General features: G+C 47.6%; 1 protein-coding gene across 1 annotated transcript in view; it reads left to right on the forward strand.

The window, feature by feature from the left end:
* Positions 1–156: 156 nt before the first annotated feature.
* The window catches only part of CARD6 (caspase recruitment domain family member 6), a 39,475-nt gene continuing 25,949 nt past the window's right edge, over positions 157–13,682 (forward strand). Inside the window, exons 1-2 of the mRNA XM_040977490.1 lie at positions 157–419; positions 2,799–2,901. The gene's annotated coding sequence lies outside the window, so the exon portion shown is untranslated. The remainder of the gene's footprint in view (positions 420–2,798; positions 2,902–13,682) is intronic.

A 13,682-nucleotide genomic window follows, 5' to 3' on the forward strand; every position in this document is an offset into this window, starting at 1 on the left:
GAGGGGGCGGAGGGGGCGGGTAGGGCCGCGCCGGGGGCGGGTAGGGGGTGGGGACGCGGGAGGCCGCCGGGCTGGGCCGGGCTGGGCCGCTGCCCTGCGCGCCCCGTGCGCCCCGTGCGCCCCGCGCGCAGTCCACTCCGGCCGCCCAGCGCAGCCGCTCCCCCTGGCGGGGCCCTGCATCCTCCGGGGTCTCCTCTAGTGACCCCTCGTGTGCTGTGCGCCCGGGTGAGGGCCTCTCCCGGTGGGGATGGGAGCCGTGTGAATTGGAACGTGTCAGGGGACACCGCCCTGCCCCTGTTTTTTAGCCATCACTTCCCTCTTTCTCTTCCCGGGCGTGAACTCGATGCCACGGGGAGTGTTCGCTTGTCTCCTGGCTGGACTTTTCCCCGGGCGCACCTCTCGCCCTTGGCTGTGAGCCAGTAAGTTATGCTTGTGCACCGGGACGGTTCAAGTGGCCTTGTTGGTCCTTTCTTGGAGGAGGAAGGCAGAGAGAGACGGGTGTGTGTGTAGGGATGTGGGATGATTTGGTGGAAGGTGATGTTAGCCAGCCCTTTGTGTTTAGATGATCAGTAAATCGCACACTATCAGGAGACAGCAGCTACAACAGAGTAACTGATGTTTGTGGTGCTAGCGAGAAGTAAAACTGCAGTCTGTTGTCTGGGCAAATGGAACCGTACTCTGATCACAGCAAACGCACAGTATGCTTATTTGTGATCCAATTTTAAAGTGAGTTCTTTATGCAAATCCACAGGGAGCGTTCACTTGCCTGGAAACAGTGGGCAAAGTCATGTGTGTCAACCAAAACAAAAAGTTTATGCGCTGTCAGTTTTGCAGTGTCATAGCATCTGGGCCAGAGTCAACAGGGAAACAGTATAGAAAGTGAAATAAGTATTATCTTTCTTTCCAACAGAAAGCAGTTGCCCCTGGAAGTCCATTCGCTCCCACTTCCTTCTCAGGGCCAGTCTGTCCCACTCCTGGCAGACCTCTAAGTTGGCATCTTGTCTGTGTGTCCAGCTTCTTCAGGAAAGCGAAGGAAATCCCCTGCTGTTCCTTGAGCTTCAGAGATGTTCTCCAACTTAGGTTGCTTTGAGACTAACCTACAGAATGTTAAGTTCATGACTTCCAAACATGCCAGGTCCTACTGACTCCAGACTCTGCCCAGCAGGAAGGCTGTCACTCATTTCAGCCTCTTGACCTGGACCAGAGCTGTCACCTGCTGCTTCCTTCTGCAGTTTCCTCACATTTGAAACTGGGGAAGAACACCTGCAAGCAGAACCATTGTCACACTATTGGGAGAAATTAAATAGTAGTGTTATTAGTTGAATGTTGCTGTTAGTACTGAATGTCTCCTGTTGTGAAATCAGAGTAACATGTGTTAAGGACTGTTTGGTTCCAAAGAAGCTCTTGCAAGGGAAGCGCAAATCCCTGCCTTTAGGCATAGTAAAGGAGAAGAGAGAAGATTTTTTCTGTGCACTGATTCACTTCCAAAACTGCCAGGCTAAATAAAGCCAGGATCCTGGAACTCTATTCTAGGTCTACTATAGGGTAGCAGGGGGCCAAGCACCTTGATCAACTTTTGCCACTTTCCCAGGCACATTAGTTAGGAGATAGATTGATAGTGGAGCAGCCAGGACACAAACAGGCACTTGGATGCTGGAATCACAAACTGTGACTTAACCTGCCTCACCACAATGCCAGCCCTGGTAATAGAATCTTAAATTAAGTTTGCATCACGTCTAGAATTCAGCCTAAGAGAGTTTCATTATTTTTTCAGTAATAAATTTATTTTCTTTTTGGTGATGTTTACATAGTTGAAAGTCATACTAGCCCATATGAACCATCGATTAGGATGGGGAGGGTCAAGAGATGAGAGAAAATGGGTGTGACAATTGCCTCCAAACTCCTTTGTTCTTCCGGTATCTGGGGAAAGTGGAGAGAGAGGGGAGAGGCCAATTGCAGCAACCCACCTGCCTCAGTGTCCAGAGGTAGGGGAAAGCCACCTGATGTCATTTCAGGGTCCCTGATGTGGAGCATGTTTTGATAGTACTGATATGCTGTTGATTTTCTTGTCTCCAAAGTTGAGGAAATCCTTCCAAGGTCCATTGGCTGACACAGCCCACCTTAGAGTCTCTGTTCGCCCAGGTACTCGCTATCAGAGCTAGGGGAGCTGTCCAGTTTGTCCTGCCCTCCATGGTACTAGACATCCTCGGCAAGCTTCAATGAAGTAGTTGTCATGTTCTCCATGAGCTTCTGGGCATGCCATCAGCTGCACAGGTCTCAACAACTGATGAGATCCATTCGTTTTGTTGTTGTTGTTAAGGTTTTGGGGTTTTTTTTGTTTTTTTTGGTTTTTTTCCATTGGAAACATTTACAGAGAAAAGGAAAAAGAGAGGAAGATCTACCAGCTGCTGGCTCACTCCTTAAGTGGCTGTAACGGCTAGAGACAAGCCAATCCAAAGCCAGGAGCTTCCTCCAGGTCTCCCACACAAGTGCAGGGTCCAAGGCTTTGGGCCACCCTCTCCTGCCACAAGCAGGGAGCTAGAAGGGAAGTGGAGCAGCTGGGAAATGAACTGGTGTTCATAGGGGATCGTGTTTCATGCAAGGCAAAGATCTAGCCACTGAGCCATCACAGTGGGCCTGAGGAGCTCCATTTTGACACATGTACTCCACAGTCAGACGGCGGATCCTCTGATTTTCAGCGTAGTTGGAGTTCTGAGTCCAGTGACTTAGTTGAGGTGGGTCCCCAAAGAAGCCTTGCCAGAGGGGACCCTAATCTGACTCCTCTTTGTGCCATTCAGGAATGGGTCTGATGTCTACCACGGTAACCAGAGAAGGGCAGAATTTGCCTCCAACCAACCAAACCAGGAACAGATGGCAGAATTCTGGCAGGCCCCTCAGGCGGTGAGATCACCGTTGCACCAATGAGGGGCGCAAACCCATATCCCCCCACCAATAAGGGCCGAGGCAAGCACCATTTCGGCTTCTGTGTCAAGGAGAGTTTAAAAAGCCTCTTCCCTGTCTCTTCCGCACTCTCCCTCTGCAGCTCACTCCTTCACATCCATCTGTCTGCTGCACAGGGAAGGGAAGCCCGTGACCGTGGTTCCCTGAAATAAAGGCCATCTAAATTCTGTTTATATATTCGGCCGAGTTATTCTTTCCCTGGTGGTCGGCGAATCTAACAGGGTCCAGTTCAGTCCATCACCCACATCAGCCTACATACAGATCAGCAGTTCTAGTCACCTGCTCAGTTCTCTCCCCAGCCCCATCTCATATGCAAACCAATGGATGCTACAGCCCAGACTAACCCTTCCCATCACACACTCGGCCCCCACTCACACCAGTGGGACCTGCAGCCTAGTTGGAGCAACCGCTAATAACCCTCACCAGGCTGGCCCCCAGCCCTGGTTTTTGCACATGCCAACATATGCAAAAAACTGGTTCAGTCTGTCCCACATCCTATTCAGCTGTCATACAAAGAAGTGAGTACTGAAGCCCACCTCAGCCCAACCAGCCCCACTATCCAGCCCATTCTCACGCCAGCAAGGTGCCACTGCCTGTCTAGACAGCCTTCCCCTAAGCCCTGGTTCAAATGCTCACCAGTGGGAGCTGCAGCCCAGTAGAGCGGTGCTCAGAATTTCACTACTAGGCTCCCTCCCAGCCCTGTATTTTGCACTTTCCAGGTGGTTCTATGCTCTAGCTTGACAGGATTTGTCCCCAGTCCCAGCACCTGCTAGCCAGTACTACAGCAAAGTCCAACCAGCTTGCACTTACTCTAGCTCATGCATATACCAGTGGATATGGTCACTTAGCCCAGCCTGGTTCTCCCATTAACCTATTTACATGCAGGCCAATGTGTGTTGTAACCCTGCCCATCCTGGTCATCCCGTGGTCTCAGCACTCATGCTCACCAGTGGGAAGAGTAGCCCAGCAAGGGAGCCCCTGAGGCTCCCTTACTAGGTTCACCTCCTCCCTATTCTGGGTCTCACATATGCTGGTGGGTACTCCAGCCCAAAGTGGCATGGTTCTCCTCACTTGGATTCACCAGCGGGTGCTATAACCTGGCTTGGCCCGGTCTGCCTCCAGTTCCAGCTCATGCTGATGGATGTTGCAGCCTAGCCCAGCCTGAACAATCTGCAGTCCTGGCCCTAATGTGAACGGTCTGGTGTTCTGACCATCCAGACCCATCCCATACCCCTTCCTGGATATCACATCTGCCATTGGTGCTATGAATTGGTCCAGCCTGGCCTGCCCCCAGACCTGACCCACATATACGCCAGTGGGTACTATAACCTGGCCTGGTCTGGGCAGCTCCTAGCTTTGGTTCTTGTGCTCACTTACAGGGACTGTGTCCTGTCAGAGAAATTCCCCCAAGCTCCTCTATCAGGCCACCTCCCAGTGGCAGACCTCACATACACTAGTGGGTTATTGGCTCAGCCTGAACTGGCCCACTTCCTGTCCTGCCAGGTACAGTGGCCTTGCCCAACTAACCCACACCTATTCTGGTTCTTATTGTTGGGTGCTACAACCCAGCCCTGCCTGGTCCAACCCCAGACTCAGCTCTCACATAATTCAGTGGGTGTCAAGACCTAGCCTAGCCCATTCTACACCCACTTTGGCTCTTATGAGCATCAGCGGGTATTGGAGCCTAGTCCAGTGTGGCACACCACAGATCCAGTCCACACCTATGTAAAGGGGTATTGCAGCCATGTCCAGGCAGGTGTGCCACCTCCATGGTCACCAGTGGGAACTGTAGCCTCTGAGGGGTGTCTCCTTAACTTCCTGACCAGGCTTGCTCCCAGCAATAGATCTTGCACATGCCAGTGGTTGCTCCAACCCAGCTTGGCACAACCCATCACCTAACCTGGACTTTGGCATCAGATGCTGCAGCCTGACATGACTCAGCCTGCCCCCAATGCCAACTCTCACTGGTAGATTCTGCAGCCTAGCCCTGCCCAGCCTGCACCTACCCCTGGCTTTCATGCAAACCAGTAGGTGTGATAGTTTAGCCAAGCCCCGCATTGCCTGCTCCCTATCCTGGTTCCCACACATGCCAGTGCACTATGGTTTAGTCTGGCCCTACCTGGTCTGCCCACCCCCACCCCCGAGCCAACTCACACACCTGTCAACAAATGGAGTAGCCCTGCCCAGCCTGACCAGTCCCCATCCCTGACTCACGTGCTCACCAGCAGAAGTAACAGCCCCTATCAGGGGAGTTCCTCAAGTTCTCTGACCAGGCCCATACCTAAACCCAGAACTCATGTGTGTTAGCAAGTGTTAGGCCCTTACCCAGCACAATTTCTGCACCCACTCCTACCCCAGTGTTAGCTTTTGTGTGTGTGCTAGTATATGCAGCCTGACCTGCCCCACACCCAATTCATGGGTGTGCCTGTGGATGCTGCAAGCCTGGACCATCCAGGCTTGTTCCCAACCCTATTACCCAAGAGTGTTGGTGAGTTCCATGGTCATGCCTAGCTGTCACCAGCCCCATCCTTCAAGCAAACCAGCTGTTATAGCAGTCCCACAGGGGTGAGCCCACAATCTGCTACAGAATCTGCTCCTAGACCCAGTTCTTTTGTGAGCTAGTTAGTGTCATGGCCCAGCCTAACATTGTCCACACCCTGCTTCAATGCTCGCTGGTAGGTACTGTGCCCAAGCTCTGCTAGGCAAGCCCCCAAATCATGGCTCTTGTGTGTAGGTAGTGGTTGATACTGGCAAGCTCAGCTCAGGTCTCCCTCGTGGGTGGGTACATTGCTTTGTCCCAAAAGATCCCCCATCTTCCTCCTCTAAACCAGCAGATTTCAGTCCCCTCATGTACCTGCAAGTGCTGTGGCCACCTTGAAGGATGTCCCCTAGAAGTTGCTCCTCACCTGTCATATTCTCCCTTAGCAGACCTCCCTCCCACATATCCTCAGACTCCCTCCCCTGAGAAATCCACAGCCCCCCTCCCATGCCTTCTAGAGTGCAGATTTCCAAGCCTGGTTCTCTAGCATTGTGCTGTGCCAGGCTGGTGCCCTGCTCATATTTGAACACAGGTCACCAGACCCTGTCTGCTGGCATGCTAGTGTCTGCCCCCCACATATCTTTTTTTTTTAAGACTTTTTTTTATTGCAAAGTCAGATATATACAGAGAGGAGGATAGACAGAGAGGAAGATCTTCTGTCTGATGGTTCACTCCCCAAGTGAGCGCAGTGACTGGAGCTGAGCCAATTCAAAGCCATGAGCTTCTTCCAGGTCTCCCATGTGGCTGCAGGGTCCCAAGGCTTTGAGGCATCCTTGACTGATTTCCCAAGCCACAAGCAGAGAGCTGGATGGGAAGCGGGTCTGCCGGGATTTGAACCGGCACCTATATGGGATCCTGGTGGGTGCAAGGAAAGGACTTTAGCTAGTAAGCCACCATGCCGGGTCCCATGTATATCTCAAAAAAAAAAAAAAATAGAATAGGCAATTATGCTGGCACACAACTATGTTGATATAGTTAACACAAATTTGGCCCTAACCAGACCCAGGATGCCCACCAGCTATAAGCTGCTTTTGTTCCAACCATGTAACACTTGCCTAGGTACAATGTAACCTAGGCAGTTGCCTACAGCTGGGGGAAGAGTTCCATTATTACCACTTAACATAAAAGAAATAGATCACAAGAGACCTCAGCTCTATGTCAGTTAAGCCACTAAGCCTCTTGGGAAGGAGAACACTGAAACTGGCTTTGGCAAATCCACTTGCCGATCTCATTATGAAATTGTGAAGGCTTCGGGGGCTGCACAACGGCACAACAGACTAATGCTTAGGCTAGTCCTCATATGAAACTATGAAGACTCAAAAAAGTAAACATTTTTGAAGCAAGAACATTGCTTTGTCTATTTTATGTTGCTGTAGATTGTAATTGCATGTTGTAAGCAGCCATTAGATGTCATTGCCATTAAAGAGCATTGTTGGGGTGGTCAGAGCCTAGAGCCATAGGCCCGAATAACATCAGAGTCTCCGTTTAAGTAACATTAACTGGATGATATTTTTGGGCTTATCTTATGTACTGTATGTTCTGTTGTGTGTGTGTTTTTTAAATTTATGTTGAATCCAATTACAGTTTCTAAAATAATGAATAATAAACCTCTTGTGGTCCTTTGCTTTTTTCCTTCATTTCTTTTTTAAAATGTTTGTCCCTTTCATTCCATCTTTTGGAATCATCCCCAGGTCTTCACTGTCCTCTTTTAAGCTTTCGTAAGCAGGCAGATACTATAGCGAGTTTCCTTTCTCAGAAAAAAAAAAAGTGAAGTAACGGTCCCTGTCCTGGAGGAAGCCATGGTGTGTAGTGGCTGTTCTTTAAATACACACCCTCTTAACCAACCAGATGGAAGTGAAGATAAGGCGGACTCGGCTTACGGTTTCTAACCTATCAGCTGTAGTTCTGTATCTCTCCGAGCCAAGTGCATTGGAATATGAGTGGGAGTGACATTAGAGAAGTAACCTGAATCCACCCTCGTTTATGAGGGAAAAAGTAAATCACCAACTTTAGGACTTTAGGGCTTTTCTTTTCTTTTTGAAGTTCAGGTAAGCGACGGGCTATCTCAGCCCTGAGGAAGACATGCCCTGTGACGTAGCACTAACTGGGGAACATCTGGTCTGGTGGAGAAGTAGGTGGTTCATGGTCAGTGCCTCCTTTTCTAGCTGTTTTGAGTTCAAGTATTTCTGTTGGTTTTTTTCTTAGGGCCATTACAGTGTTGTTGGACTCTATGCTATCAGGTGGACATTACATTGTGTCCACGTCAGTCTCTAAATATGATGGCCAAACAAAAAAGTCTGTGTGTTATATTGCTGTGAATGTAACCTAACACTTCCTTAGCCTGGTTGTAGTTGTCTCGTAATTAGTAGTCTATCTTTATTAAATAAAGTTGTTCTTGCAGTTTGCTATACCCTGGAGACTTAAACAAAGGAACACAGTATCTACCTTCTAGTGGCAAGCAAAGCAATGTGATAGGTGTCACAATACACACTTATGTGTCGTCCTAAAAGGCATCATGAGAGGAGGGTGTAACATTTCTCTGTGAAGGTCTTCCAAGGCTTTGATCTGAATATGTAAACAGAACACTATTAAAATGCCGTTTTTTTGCCTAAGGAAAAAGTGGCATGGAAGACAGACAGAACCCAAGGAAAGGCATTCCAGGCAGAGGGATCTAATATGAAAAACCACAGAAGTTAGTCTTACTTGGGTTTGGGAAGAATTAATGGGTACAGGAGATGGATTCTGGGTGTTGAGGGACTTGTTAAAAGATGAGAGATAGGGCCCGGTAGCGTGGCCTAGCGGCTAAAGTCCTCGCCTTGAACATGTTGGGATCCCCTATGGGCACCGGTTCTAATCCCGGCAGCTCCCCTTCCCATCCAGCTCCCTGCTTGTGGCCTGGGAAAGCAGTCGAGAACAACCCAATGCTTTGGGTTGTCCTCGGCATAGCATTAGCCATTGCGCTCACTTAGGGAGTGAATCATCAGAGGGAAGCTCTTCCTCTCTGTCTCTCCTCCTCTCTGTCTCTCCTCCTCTCTGTATATCTGACTTTCCAATAAATAAGTAAATCTTTTAAAAAAAAAAAAGATGAGAGATAAACAAGAGAAAATGTTGAAAGGCTCATGTGCTTCTCAGTTTCAGCCTTTATCTCATAGACTAATAAGTCATGAAAATATATGAGTTAAATGTATTTTAGAGACATTCTTTACCCAAGAAGTCGGTGTCAAAACTGGTGCCTTTGAAAAAAACTTCCTTTTGACTAACAGTCCAGTGCAAGGAGCAGACTGCATATCCTTGTGTAACTTTTTTAAGGCAGAGAGAAAAAAGACATAGATTTTCCATCTGCTGGTCCATCCTCCACCCTGTGCCCTGAGCAGCCCTGCAAAGCCTAGGCATTACAACGAGCTGGGAACTCAATCCCTGTCTTCTATCTGGGTAGCAGGAACTCAGCCACTTAATCCCTCACCCACTGCTTCACACCAACTGAAAACTGGGTCCCACCAACAGAAAGCTAGAATCTGGAGTAATGCTTAAACTCAAATCAAAGCATTCCAATATGGGATACAAGCATCCCATGCAGCTTCACAAATGTCTACCCCACCCTTGCAACTTTTTATTTTAAAATTTGTGCGTACATTGTATTTTTTTAAGGTTAGCTTCTTAAAAAAATACCTAGGGGCCACTGACATGGCCTAGCCAGTAATGCTGTTGTGACATCACACGGGTCCTGACTTGAGTCATGAGTGCTCCACTTCTGATCCAGCTTCCTGAACTGCCTGAGGAGAGTGGAGCAAGATAGGCCAAGTGCTTGGGCCCCTGCCGCCCTGCCACATGGGAGACCTAAATGAAGTTCCTGGCTTTAGCAGGACCTCCTCGCCCCCCCCACCCCCCAGCAAATGAAGATATCTCTGTCTTTTTGTGTAACTCTGACTTCCAAATAAATAATATATATTTTTAAAAATAAGTAAATAAAAATAAAACTAACTTTAGTCTGGAGCCAATTGAAGGAAAATGCCAAGCAGTAAGAAACAAGACAGCTGCTGTCACTTCCTTAGTGATACGGTGTGAGGCAGCCACTGTGTATGAGAAGGGAAAACTCAAGACCTATTTAGGAGGTGGAATTAACAAGCACAGAGATTGTTGTGGAAAGACAATGAAGAAATGCTTAATTACCTCCTAGGCTTCTACTGCGATTTCAGAATGATGGAGGCTTAGTTGAAACCAGGAAATGTTCGTAACATCAGGGCACCTCAGAGACATTTAGGTAAAGATTTGCATGTTGATACTAAGAACACAGGTCTGTAGTTCCACCGAAGAAAAGTCAGCCTAGGACACAGATGGATTGTCCTCACTAAGAAGATGGCAGATGATGCCAGCAGTGACCACGGATGAGGCCTCCCCAGTGTGTAGGGCAAAGGGATCCAGGGACAGACCAACTGCTTCCGTTCATTGTGGAGGAACGTGAAATAACACTAACTGTGGAAAAGCCAAAACGGTAACTGATCCATCTGAGAAGCTCCCCAAGATAATAGAAAGATGGAAACTATGACTAATGTAAATTATTTCTACTTCCTCCTTTGAAATTGCTTTGGATGAAGATATTTACAGATGCCTCATGATGATTAACTTTAAGCGTTAATTGCCCTTGTAGAAAAAGGCTTAGATCCCTAGGGAAAGCCTTGGCACTGTTTACAAGGATTGCTTTGACCTATTTCCAACTGCATAGGATTGGCCAGTCATGCGTTCCTCAGTATTAAGACGATATCATCCTTGCCCCCTCTTACCTGACTAGCTGTGTTTCAAACATTCACTACTGTCAGCACTCAGCAGTACCAACTTATTCATTTGCTACATTAAGGAGCTCCAAAGTCTTACTGAACTGCTTTTATCAATTAAGACAGAAATATCCTGCATTGGTTACCCAGGTCAACAGTCCCTTCTTTACTCATTATTAGAATTTTCCTTTTACTGAGTTACACTTCAGCAATACAAAGGGCTGATAGGGCCTGGTGCAATGGCTCTACTGGCTAATCCTCCACCTCCAAGCACCAGGATCCCATATGGATTCATGTCCCAGCTGCTTCACTTCTCATCCAGCTCCCTGCTTATGGCTGAGAAAGCATTAGAGGGTGACCCAAAGCCTCGGGACCCTGTGCCCACATGGGAGATACAGAGGAAACTCCTGATTTCTGGCTTCAGATTGACTCACTTCCAGCCATCGTGGCCATTTGGGGCAGTGAACCAGCAGATGGAAGAGCTTTATTTCCCCTTCTTTCTGTATATCTTTCCAAATAAATAAATAAATCTTAAAAAAAAAAAGATAAACACACACAGATACCATAAGCCAATCTCAGAACTGCAGGAAATAAATTTTTGTTGTTCATATCTGGAATTGGGGCCAAAGATCAAAAGTTAAAAATGCTTTCTTTACCAGTCTCCCTATCTAAAGGATTTTAGGAGCTGTGTAATAGCAATTGTGGCTAGAGATCAACTATATGTTTTTTATATTACAGTATCACAGCAGCCCCAAAAGCAACTGTGTCTCTTTATAAACTTCCAGGAAATGGCAGTTTTAATTCCTTATTTTAATGTCATTGACAGTGTTATGGTTACTCAGATACTTAAAGAATGTCCCTCTATCAGCCCAGCGCAGTAGCCTAGTGGTTGAAGTTTTTGCCTTGCGTGCACTGGGATCGCATATGGGTGCCAGTTACTGTTCTGGCTGCTCCACTTCCCTTCCAGCTCCTTGTTTGTGGCCTGGAAAAATAGTGTGGGACAGCACAAAACCATGGGACCCTGACCTGCGTCGGAAACCTGGAGGAAGCTCCTGGCTCCTGGCCCCTGGCTTTAGATTAGCTCAGCTCCAGCTGTTGCAGCTACTTGGGGAGTGAACCAGCAGATGGAAGATCTTCCTCTCTGTCTGTCCTTCTCTAGTAGATCTGACTTTCCAATAAGAATAAATAAATCTTAAAAAAAAAATGTCCCTTGCTCAGAGCTCATTAGTTCCTCCCAAAGCTAAAATGGTGTTGTGGGTTAGGAGAGCAGGAACACAGAGAGAATGGTACAAGTTTTATCATAACTTAACACTTGTTGTTGACTGTGATTGACTGACAAAGGCACTGTCACATTTTAAAATTAAGATTTTTTTTTATTTTATTTTTTATTGGAAAGGCAAATCAGAATTACGGAGAGAAAGAGAGACAGAAAGGTCTTGCATCCAGTGGTTCACTCCCCAAGTGGCCAAACAGAGCTGAGCCGGTCCAAAGCCAGGCATCAGGAGCTTCTTCTGGGTCTGCCACGCGGGTGCAGGGTTCCAAAACTTTGGGCCGTCCTCGACTGCTTTCCCAGGGCACAGCAGGGAGCTGGATGGGAGGTGGGTTGCCAGAACTCCAACCAATGCTCATACGGGATGCTGGCTGTGCCACAATGCCCGCCCTGCTGATCAGGTTTTTCTTTGATGAACGCTTTCTCTTCTGTAATCTTAGGGCAGAAGCCATTGGTGACAGTCCACACTGAAAAACTGGGGGTGCATGCTATCCTTCCTTTAGGGTAGAATACCTATGGACTTTTCATGGAAGATTTATTTCTTCTCTCTCATGTATTCATGTATTTATTTGATCCATCACTTATTTATAGCAGTATGAACTCATGGGTTGTTTTATCCACTGGATTATGCTCCTGTGCTACTTGATTGTTCGGATGCTTCCGTGTTCGATCAATGGGTGCTCTTTCTGTTGGCCCTGAAGCCTGTTGACTCCCCCGAGCTAGTTTCTTGTCTTATTGTACACTAGTTATTTCCTACATTAGTCTCAGTGTCAACCGTTTCTCCGAGGAAGCTAGTTTCTTTCATTGTAGACTGGTGTGGGAAAGCAAGATTTGGTGCGAGGTGTGCACATTATTTCTGGAGTGCCATTTTTCCTAAGTCTGCTTTGCTGATAAAGCAAGTAAATAAATGGTTGTGCACTAACCAGTGGATATACCTATATCTCTAAATGTGTCTACATGAATGGCCATTCTTATTCCATGAACATAGCTGAAACAAAGTGCTTAGCCTGTGTAGCTCACAAATAGCACACATTGATTTCTCAGAGTAAGAAAGACTAGGAAGTTCAGAACCAGGACACCAGCTGAGTCAGTGGCTGGTTAGAGCTCATTTCCTGATTCATGAAAAGTGTCTTCCTGCTGTGTCATCTCTTCGCTAAAAGAGCGAGGCCACTTCCTAGGGCCCATTTCATAATGGCACTTTGCTCATTCAGGAGAACTTATTCGTCATGAACCTAATCACTTCCCCCAAACCCTGCATCCCATCCGCATAGCGCTGGTGCTTAGGTTTCAGCATGCGTTTGTGGGGACATAGACATTCAGCCGCACAGGATATCACTGTTTAAATTAAGCCAAACGTGACTTCATACCGATACCTATGAATGGGATCAACCCGAACCCATCACCACATAGGCTGTCTGAGCAGTCTCCTTGTGATTATTTGTAAACTCCTACTCTAACAGTGAGAACTCTAACTTGCGTTATATAGCATTCATTTAATTAGTTGGACTTGATTTTTTTTTCTTAAGATTTAATTTTTGTATTTGAAAGGCAGAGACACAGACTGAGAGGGAGAGACAGATATCTTCCATCTGCTGGTTAACTCCACAAACGGGAACAGTTACAGAGGCTTCCGAGGCCATAAAAGTTTACATGTTTAAAATTGGGAATGCTGGGCCCAGCGCGATAGCATAGAGGTTAAAGTCCTTGCCTTGAATGCGCCAGGACCTCATATGGGCGCCAGTTCTAATCCCACAAGTTCCACTTCCCATCCAGCTCCCTGCTTGTGACCTGGGAAAGCAGTCCAGGACAGCCCAAAGCCTTGGGACCCTGCACCCGCGTGGGAGACCTGGAAGAGGCTCCTGGCTTCGGATTGCCTTAGCTCCAGCTGTTGAGGCCGCCTGGGGAGTGAATCATCGAACAGAAGATCTTCCTCTCTGTCTCTCCTCCTCTCTGCATATCCGCCTTTGCAATAAAAAAAAAAAAAAATGAATTGGGAATGCTACTTTGGGGCTCTCCGGTGTTCCCCTAAGTAGCTGATTTTAGTTTCGGGTTCAAACCCAGATGCATCCCGGTCACCCTTGTTGAATAATCAGTCTCTGCTTAACTGCGTGCTAGGATAGCTATGCCTGATCCTAAACAG

Source organism: Ochotona curzoniae, unplaced genomic scaffold (assembly GCF_017591425.1).
Source record: "Ochotona curzoniae isolate NIBS_2020 unplaced genomic scaffold, NIBS_Ocur_1.0 contig_2754, whole genome shotgun sequence".
Lineage (NCBI taxonomy): Eukaryota > Metazoa > Chordata > Mammalia > Lagomorpha > Ochotonidae > Ochotona > Ochotona curzoniae.